Source organism: Myotis daubentonii, chromosome 9, assembly GCF_963259705.1.
Source record: "Myotis daubentonii chromosome 9, mMyoDau2.1, whole genome shotgun sequence".
Classification (NCBI taxonomy): domain Eukaryota; kingdom Metazoa; phylum Chordata; class Mammalia; order Chiroptera; family Vespertilionidae; genus Myotis; species Myotis daubentonii.
In genome coordinates, this window is record NC_081848.1 from 71,007,273 (window position 1) to 71,017,916 (window position 10,644).

General features: G+C 47.6%; 1 pseudogene; it reads left to right on the forward strand.

Annotated features, from left to right (window-relative positions):
• The first annotated feature begins 6,675 nt into the window (after positions 1-6,675).
• Positions 6,676-7,404, forward strand: LOC132242318 (small ribosomal subunit protein uS15-like; annotated as a pseudogene).
• Positions 7,405-10,644: the final 3,240 nt, after the last annotated feature.

A 10,644-nucleotide genomic window follows, 5' to 3' on the forward strand; every position in this document is an offset into this window, starting at 1 on the left:
CCCAGCCCAGCCATGCAAAATGGGCATAAAATGCCCACCTCTTCTACTGTGCTCCATGTCCCGCCCCTCAAACTGGGTGTGTTTGTGATGGTGATTGGCCGTTGGCAAAACAGCTGGATCCCATTGGCCCCTCCCTCCTCCATACAGACATCTGATCACATTAGTCCCATCTGCTACCCATTCCTGCCTCTGTCACTCCAGATTAGAGATGGGAGCAGCTGTGGCAACATGAAGGGCAGTGTACAGGCAGCTTCTGGAATTTCTGCCATACTCCTGCTACCCGCCCCCACTGGGGCACTGGGCCTATTCCCTAACATGAACTACCCTAATGTGTTGATAGTGCAAATTAATGCCCATATACCTTATATATAAACCTTTAACAGACTGGAAAATAAAACATGTTTATTCTCCTGTCCTGAGAAATATTCTTTACTAGAGGTCTGGTGCATGGATTTGTGAACCGGTGGGGTTCCTCGGCCTGGCCTGTGGTGGGATCAGGCTGAAACCGGCTCTCCAACATCCCCCCCCAGGGGCCCCAGATTGTGAGAAGGCGCAGGCCAGGCCGAGGGACCCCACCAATGCATGATCGGGGCTGGGGAGGGATGATGGGAGGGCTCCAGGGCGTGTCCGGCCCATCTTGCCCCATCCCCAGCAGCCGGACCCCAGCAGCAAGCTAACCTACTGGTCAGAGCATTTGCCCCCCAGGTGGTCAATGTGCATCATAGCGACTGTTCAAACAAATGGTTGGACACTTAGTATATTAGGCTTTTATTATATAGGATAATGACCAAGAAGGCCATGTTCAAATTTAGAATTCTTGGACTCTTAGAATTCCATGCAGGAACATGACAGTGTGGGATGGGTCAGCCCTAACCCCAGCTCTCAGCCCACCAATCTTGATTCTCCTCCTAGCTCCATGTCTGTCCTATGTTACAAGTGGCCTAGGACCCAGGCATATAAACACCCAGCCCATGTGACCAAACTTTCCACATGTCTTGCCTATAGTTTCTACTTGCTCAACTTTCTAGGGGTGCACACAGGGCCACGTTGTACCCTCAGAAGGGTGGTCCTGGGGAAAGTGCTTGTGTAAGCCCTAAGACTGGTGTTGGGTCCTCTAGGCAGAGATTTCCAGGGTTTTGTATACCTAAAGCGTGATTGAGGAGAGGAGTGGGGTGCCGACTCTGAGTGGACACAGGTCTGTGGGTGGCACTGCCATCTGTCCTTGTCTCCCCAGCGCCTCGCACAATGCTCACACACATTGGAAGCTTAAGGGACAGCCATTGAGTCGATGTGTGTCTGGGTTCTTTACTGACATCAAATGGGGTTGGTTGTCCCAGTATTTCCTCTTTCCAGCAGGAGTCCTGCTTTGTCACGGCTCACCTGGGCATTTTGCTGGCAGAGAGCAGCGCCCCCTCTAGCGAGAGACTACTTGCACCTCTTGTAAAATTCTCCAGCCCACCCAGAAGTGAAGCTGGGAGTTCTAGGGGTGGGAAAAGGGGCAAGAAGAACCACTCTAGAAGCCTTGAGAGAAGATATCAAATGGCCAACCTGGAGGCAGGGGAGATGGTAGGATGGCAAGACCTCAGAAGGGTTCCCACGGGGTTCCCAGCTTCTCAGAGAATCCCCCACACCAAGTGTGGCACAGGAGCTGCCGAGCAGGTGACCTGAAGGTTCTTGTGGGCAAGAACATGGGTGTCAGGGTCTCCTTGGCGCCTGCAGGGAGGGAGGATGGGAGGCAGGAAGAGCGCTGCATCTGTTTCCTATTGCTCGGTAACAAACCACCCAATCATTTAGCCCATAAATCTGCAATTTAGGGTGATTCGGTGGGAAGGGCTTATCTCTGCTCTGTGCAATGTCAGCTGGTTCAGCCGGAGCTTGGGAACCCGTTTCTAAGATGGCTAGCAAGTTGGTGCTGAGCCAGAGTGTGGACAAGGCCTCAGTTCCTCTCCGTGAGGCCTCTCTGCACGAGACGTGAGCTTCCTCATTGCAAGACAACTGGGTTTCAAGAGCACGCAGAGAACAAGGTAGAAGCGCGTAGCATTTTCTGACCTAGACTTGAATCATGTAGCATTGCTTCTTCCGTATTCTATTCGTGGAGGCAGTCACCAAGGCCCACCCAGTTCAAGGGGAGAGGACATTCCGTGCTCCCTCTCTTGATGGGGGTGATGTGGCAAAGTTTAAGACGACCTTGCAGGATGGACGCTATTGTTGCACATTTTCTGGCTGGCCGGGGCCTCAGTCAAGAAAATACACCCTCCCCCACGTAGGTTGTTAGAATGACCGGAGTAGAAATTCCTCTGATGGGAACTGAGAGTCTGAAGTAAGCTGATTCCACTTCTGGGGATTTATCTGAAAGAACCCAAAACACCAATTCAAAAGACTGGTAGGCACCACTATGTTCATTGTAGCATTATTCACAATGGCCAAGAGGTGGAAGCAGCCCTTGATGGATGAGTGGATAGAAAAAGGCTGTGGTACTTATGAATTAATCTGGCTTAAAGAAGTGAAGTAGACAATATTTCTCACATAACCATTTGTGCATGCGGACAATGAGTCCTCAGTACTTGGGTGATTTAGGATCTTCCCTCTTCAGAGTCCTCAGAGTAGAGTTAGCACCTCCTCCCCCTCCACCTGCACTGTTTCCTTTAAGTTATAAGTTTGTTTATTCATTTATTTTAAGTTATCAATTTAAATAGCACTCATCTGGTCCTTATAACAATGACCCTATGAGGCTGGGAATTTCCAAGATGTGGACATAGAGGCACTGAGAAGGCTGTATGGGTCTGCTTCCCCACCTGCAAGCTGCAGGCAATGCACGTACAACATTTGCTACGTTAGGCCTCTAAGACAGACGAGTTTGTTGTCTCCAAGTCATTTTACTTTCACCAACAGAATAGAGTGGAAAAAAGAAACGCAACTCGCCATACTCTTCTCTCCAAAGTGGGTATTTATCGCCCTCTGGTGTCCACAGCATTCAGTGCAGCCAATCTAGAGAAGCCTAGAGACTAGGAGAGAGAAGGAATGCTGGAGGGAGGGGGAAGGTCCCCACCGGGTTCTGGTGGCAGGAGGGCCAGGCAAAGGTAGACATGAACCTTCAGGTTCCAACTGCAGATTCTTCACCCAAGGAAACTTGGGGTATGGGATTTACAAGCCAATGCTAGCCAGCCGACAGTCCCCCTGGTGGCTGGAGGCCTCAAGGCCCCAGTGACTCTTATTTAACAACGGTGATGAAATAATATTGAGTCTAGTTGGCATTATAAGCATAGAAAGTGTAATCTGGTGGTTAATGCAGAAAAATGTACTAAAAGGCATTTTCAAAGCCTCCTGAGCTATTGGGAGGTAAAGGCAGGGAGGAAGGTTGGGGTTGGCTGGAGAGAGGATCAAGCTCAATTTGCAAGAATAAGGTCTCAAACTACTGCAGAACTGGCCTAACAAGACAAGTGTCTTCACCCTCCTCCACCTGACACACACTTTCCCCAGGGACCCCTGGCAGACCACCACCAGGAGGTTACCTCTGCCACACCAGCAAAACACGGCGCTCCTGGCAGAGCTGTTCCCTCCAATGCAAGCCTTGTATGGAGTGTCTGCCTGGAGAAGCGTAGGCCACTTGCCTGAAGGGCTGGCTGCCGGGAGGCTGGGAGCTGGAGTTCCCATGTCCACTGTGGGTGGTAGAACTTGTAATGTGGGAATTTTGTCAAATCTGGAAAGACTATTTAAAAGATGCAAGGCAGCTTAAATATGACAGATGTCTACCACAGCTCCTACTGCTGGGGGGCATGCTACATGCGTGCTGGGCACTGTCTCATCTAATCCTCACACTGACCCCTTGCAGTGGGAACAATTACCATTCCCATTTTAAAATATATATATATATTTTATTGATTTTTTACAGGGAGGAAAGGAGAGGGATAGAGAGCCAGAAACATCGATGAGAGAGAAACATCGATCAGCTGCCTCCTGCACACTCCCTACTGGGGATGTGCCCGCAACCAAGATACATGCCCCTGACTGGAATTGAACCTGGGACCCTTGAGTCCACAGGCCGACGCTCCATCCACTGAGCCAAACCGGTGAGGGCTACCATCCCCATTTTATGGAGTGGGAAACTAAAGCTCAGTGAGTTTATAAATAATTTGAATAAGATATCATGGCTGGTAAGTGGCAATGCTTGGAGCAAGCCAGGACTGTGTGACTCAACACCCAATAAATATGCTCTACTGTCTCCCCAAAATGCCTCCTTTTTCAGGACTCATGTCCCATTTACTGAGAATGAGCCATAGAGTCTAGGATAAGGGCCTTCAGAGGTCATCTATTTTAACTACTTCTCCAGTGCTACCATTTAGCCCTGCATTAGTCAGTTTTTGTGAGGTTATGCTGCAGTAACAAAGAACCCTGACAATCTCATTGACTTAGAACAAAGATTTATTTCTCATTTATGTTAAATGACCACTAAAGATTGCTATGAGTCAGATGGGGGTCTGCTCCTTCCTTATGTCTTTCTTATTCCTAGATTCAAGATGAAATATTGGCCCCTATTTGGGATATGCTTTTCTTATGGGAGAAGGAAAAAGAATGACCACGCCCCATGATGATTCTCAAAGCTTCTGGTCAGCTGTGGCATCTGTCCCTTTTGCCCACATTTCTATTGGTTAAGGCAAGTCACAGAGCTGAGCTCCACATCAGTGGGCAGAGAAGTGTCCTCTCTCATGTTAATCAATCACATGACAATGGGCAGGACTAGCTAATCTTCTTACAGGGAGGGGGAGTGGATCAATGGGAACCAAAGGACATTCTACCACCAGCAGCTCTAGCACTGATAGCTACATTCCAGGTGGCAGAATTACCACCTACGCCAGTTACAAAACAACATAATGCAAGAAATCATGCTTAATACTCTCATTTGACTAGAATTCATTCCTTTATCCCACAATTATTTGTTGGGTGCCTTTGGTGTACTGGGCAATATTCTCGCACTGATGAGACAGCTGTAAGCAAAATAGTCAAGGGCTCTGCCCTCTTGAAGCTTCTTACCTTCCAGTGAAGGACAGACAATACTATATAATAAAAGACTAATATGCAAATTGACCCAACAACCGCAATGACCAATTGCTATGATGCACACTGACCACCAGGGGGCAGACACTCAACGCAGGAGCTGCCCCCTGGTGATCAGTGCGCTCCCACAGAGGGAGCGCCGCTCAACCAGAAGCTGGGCTCATGGCTGGTGAGCACAGCAGTGGTGGCGGGAGCCTCTCCCGTCTCTGTGGCAGCACTAAAGACCCCTTAGGGGATGTCCGACTGCCGGCTTGCAGGGAGCGGGCCTAAGCTGGCAGTCAGACATCCCCTGAGGGATCCCAGACTGTGAGAGGGCTCAGGCTCCCCCCCTCCCCCCCCCCCCGCCCCAGTACATGAATATTGTACACCGGGCCTCTAGTAATAATATATAACATGGTGGGCTGGGCAGTAAGTGGATTGGAAGAGTGAAGCAGAGTAAAGGGTAGGGAGTTTCTGCAAGAGGAAAGCTGTTTCATATAACAGGTCAGGGAAGCCTGAGAAGATGACATGTGAGCAGAGACCTGAAGGAAGTGAGGGCGAGACCTTGAGGCTACCTGAGCAAAGGGCATCCCAGGCAGAGGGGTTACATGTGCAAAGGCCCTGAGGCTGAGCTAGGTTGGAACAGGTTGCACGCAGGGAAAGTAATAGGAAATGTGGCCAGAGAGGTGTCACAGGCCCAATGATGGAGCATCTGACAGGCTGGGGCTTGAGTCAGAGGGAAGGATTTGAGCAGGGAAACAGGATGATCTGACTGTTTCAACAGGTTCCTCAGGCTGCCGCTTGAGAACAGGCCTTGGAGAGGCAAGCCTAGAGGGAGGGAGACCAGGGAGGAGGCGATGCACTAGTCCAAGGTGGTTCATGAGCATCCAGGCACATCTCCCGATTGTGACCACTGTCAGCAATCACAATGAGAGGAAACTGGAAAACACCCCCAACAACGGCACACGGGAGCCAGGACGGAAAGAGAGAGGGAAGTCGTGCCCATAAAAAGCCCAGCGGAGGAAAGTTCCCACCAGTGAGCATGAACCGGAGTCCCGGGCCTTAGGCCGCTGGAAACATGGAAGCAATGTGGCTCGGTGCGCTTCCCAGGAAGCGTGATGTCCATGTACATCTTCACATCGCGGTGGACGCGCCTGGAGTCCAGCGGGGGAGTGGGGGGGGGGGGGTCCCAGGGGAGGGCCTGGGGGTTCCGGGCCCTCTTCCCGCAGCGCCGCTCCCAACTGGTCTGTTTCTAACGGAACCAGATTTCTTCTGAAGAAAGGGTACACACGTGACTTTAACAATCTTTACCCCAATTCACTCCAAGGGACATAAAGCCTGCTCCGATGATTCAGCAGAAGAATGGCCAGAGCACACGTCCAAGCTGGGGGGGGACCCAGTGTCGCTGCGCCTCAGCGGCTCTTCCCGGAGACCCACGCCCATCCTCTAGGCTGCGTCATGGGCCATGTGCCCTCTCCGGCCTCCCTCGCATTATTCATTGGAAATGCTTTCCACAAAAGAGGAAAAGCCTGTGGGGAACGAAGGTGAGTCAAGAGACCCAGAAAACCGAATCTGTGAATAGAAACGTTTGGCGATGAAGACACGAATGGAGCTCGTTTCTGGAGCCTGTCTGCTGCCAGCATGGGGCGCGGGCATGCTCCCGGGAAGGGCCTGTCGCAGGGGGCCTGCCTCCCCGCTGCAGCGCCCCCACCTGGCGGAAGTGGACATCTGATGAGGAGAAGGAGCAGGCCCACAAGCTGGCCAAGAAGGGTCCGACTCCCTCACAAACTACTGGGACCCCAGGAGACCCACATGGCATCGAGCAAGGACGCCTTGTAACACGCAATGAGATCTTGAGAATTCTTAAGTCCAAAGGACTTGCGCCTGGTCGTCCTGAGGACCTCTACCAGTTAATTAAGAAAGCGGCCCTAGCCGGTTTGGCTCAGTGGATAGAGCGTGGCTTGCAGATTGAAGGGTCCCAGGTTCGATTGTGGTCAAGGGCGCATGCGGTGGTTGCAGGCTCAATCCCCAGTGTGGGGTGTGCAGGAGGCAGCCGATCACTGACTCCCTCTCTCTCATCATTGATGTTTCTATCTCTCTGTCTCTCTCCCTTCCTCTCTGAAATCAATAAAAATATATTTGAGCTGAATCAATAAAAATATATATGAGAGGGGAAAAAAAGCAGTTGCTGTTCGAAAGCATCTTGAGAGGAACAGAAAGGATAAGAATGCTAATTCCATTGCATTGTGATTGAGAGCCATATTATTCACAGTTGTATTTACCAGTTGGCTCAATATTATAAGACCAAACGAGCCCTACCCCTTCACTGGAAACGTGAGTCCATCCACAGCCTCTGTCTTGGTTGCATAAAATGTCTACGTACTCAAGCAATAAAGTCATTGTTTAACTAGAAAAAGAGAAAAGAAAACATGTATGGATAAAACTGTTCACTGCGCCACACATGTGCCTCCATCTATGGCACACACACATATATTTTTATGAATAAAAAGGCAGAGGACATTATAAATGTGCCGTTGGTTCTGGAATGCATTACCACATTTCCTGAGCATGACATGTTTGTTAAAAACCTAGAGAAATGGTTGAGTGGTGGACTGACAGCCTTCACCCGCCACACAGTCTGTGCCCAGTGGACAAACAGGCACACCAACGAGTCCGTTCGGGGTTGAGTAACTAGGCAATTGGTGTTTCAGCCACTTTATGTTTAAATAATAATTGGTGACTTGGTTGGGAATTTGGGGTGGGTTAGGAATGCATTATGTTTGCCACGCAGACACAGAAGAATGTAGTTCCTCATTATGCAAAATTCACGGTGTAACACTCGAGGCACGGATTAGATTTTTAGGCTAAGACATGCTTCTATACATAAAATTAAAGACCTGGCCATAGTGATATCTGATATTAACGAGTCCTTCCCAGGCCCTGAGACTGTGCTAAACCTTTAACATGCTGTAATTTATTTGATACTTGAAATAGGCCTGAGGTTCAATATGTTTGTTATGATTAATGCTAGTTTAAAAGTGAGGAAAAAGAAGAAAGAGGCTGAATAACTACCCCAAGGTCACAATTCCTGGCTTGGGTAGACAGACATTTGTTTTTAATATTGTCCTTATGGTGGACATATACGTTTTCATATACATGTGTATGTGTGTTCTAAATTTCACCATAAATAAAAGTAAAAGGAGGTAGAGGGAATCATTCCTAACTCATTCTAGGAGGCCGGCATTGCTGTGCTACCAAAACCAAAGACATTGCAAAAAAGAAAAGGAAGCTACAGGCCAAGAGCCTTCGTGAACCTAGATGTAAAAATCCTTAATAAAATATTTGCAAATCAAATCCAACAATGTGTAAAAAGAATTATACAGTGTGACTAAGTGGGGTTTATCCTAGGTCTGTAAGTCTGTTTCAACATTCGAAAGTCAATTAATGTAATCCATCACATTAATAAGCTGAAAAAAGAAAAGTCACATGATCATATCAACAGATGCAGAAAAGCAATAGACAGAAAAAGTATCCACCAGCCTGGATTCCTGAGGAAGAAGAACCGACACTCATTCATGACAAAAACTCTCAGTAAACTAGGAATAGAGGGGAACTTCCCCAACCTCATAAAGCATATCTGCCAAACATACACTCACACATACACGCACACACACGTGCACGCACACGCACTCACAGATAAACTACAGCTAACATTGTACTTAATGTTTAAGAAATTGGAAACTTTTTTACTAAGGTACAAGGCAAGGATGTCCCCTCTCACCACTCCTTTTCAACACCACATTGGAAGTCCTAGCTAATGCAGTAAGACAAGAAAAGGAAATAAAATGTATGCAGATTGATAAGGAAGAAATAAAACTGTCTTTGTTCATAGATGACATGATCATTTATGTAGAAAATTAGGAATAATAATGAAAATACCTCCTAGTACTGTTAGGTAATGATAGATTGTAGGATACAAGATTAATATACAAAAGTCAGTTGCTTTTCTATATACCAGCAATGAACAAGTGGAATTTGAAATTAAAAACACAATACCATTTCCAATAGCATCCCCCAAAATGAAATATGTAGTTATAAATCTAAAAAACATGTATAAAATCAATGAGAAAAAGTACAAAACCCTGATTAATGAAGTTAAAGAAGAATTGCATAAATGGATGTTGTTAATAGTGACACTGATGGTGGTGGCAGTGATAATGGTGGCAGTGAAGATGATGATGATAAGGCAATGGGTATGGTAGTGGTCGTATGAGGATAGTGATAGTAGATTGTAACAGTAATGGTGAGAATGGTGACGTGTTGTGGTGACATTGATGACAGCAGTGGTGACATTGATGATAGTGGCTGATAATGGTGATTGCAATGATTGTTACAAAATATAACAATATTGTATGCTGCAAGGTTCTTGAGGGAAATGCCTCTTCTGTGCTGGAAGTTTCTTTAGGGAAAGGATCACATTTAGTTCTGTGTTTATAACACCTTAGACCAAGCACGTCAAACTCGCGGCCCGCAGGCCACATGCCTCGTTTATTTGGCCCATGTTAGCCTTTGAGTTTGATATGCTTGCCTTAGACTGTGCCTGGCACATAGTAGGACTTCAATAAATATTCACAGAGAAGAAGGAAGTGAGGGAGTGAATGTGCCCAGGCACCTTCTAGGAAACTGCCCATAACATTTAACAGGGTGCCATGCTCATACGCTTCCACAAGGTGTCGCACTTGTCCCTAAAAGTGGGCACTTGCAGTGCTGCACACTGCGCCAAGCCTATGGAGGGGCAGGTGATACCTGAGGATGCTGCTGACCGGAGCAGATGGGGACAGGGGTGGGCTGGGGCTGCATTCAGCAGGAGGCACTGGGAGCGGTGTGCAAAGCCTCACCATAGCAGACCACATGGGCAGTGGAGTCTTAAGGCGTGGGTTCTAGATCCAGCCCTCTGGGCCTCAGTTTCCTCATCTGCCAAGTGGGGGCCATAATGCTATGACAGGACCCTATCTGACCGTTGAAAAGGGTTTGATTTGCTTTCTTGTTTCTCTGTTTGTTTCTAAGTTGACCTTTCCCCTGCATTTGCTGGAGAAGGCCAGGGCATCTGCAGACCTTCCCCCGTCACCGATTCTGCCTCTCTGAGTGGAACTGAAATGAAAAATTCACCAGCCTGGGATTCATCCCTAGCAGAGATAGTAATAGTTGTTGATAACAAGAGGGTTGTTGGAATATTAACACATTGTTTGCGGGTAGTTTTTATCGCGCACTAGCAGGTGGCGCAGGCCATTTTTGCTAATTTTTTGCACAAATGGCAACGTTCAGTAAAATTACAATAACTTTAGTTTACGTATTTATACGTTACCCGCATTCTACTGCTAGTCTATAAAAAATGTATTAATATGTGTCCCGCACTCTACTACACTGGTAGAACATATAAATACATAAAACGTGTAAACACGTTTCCCGCATACAATGTGTTAAATGAGATAATATGTACAACACCTTATACATATGCTATTGTTAAATCATTTTATTATTTTTTCCCCCAGAGAGATCACAATTTCTCTTCTCAGCATTCAAGGCTCCTCAGTCTGGCCCCAGGACCTG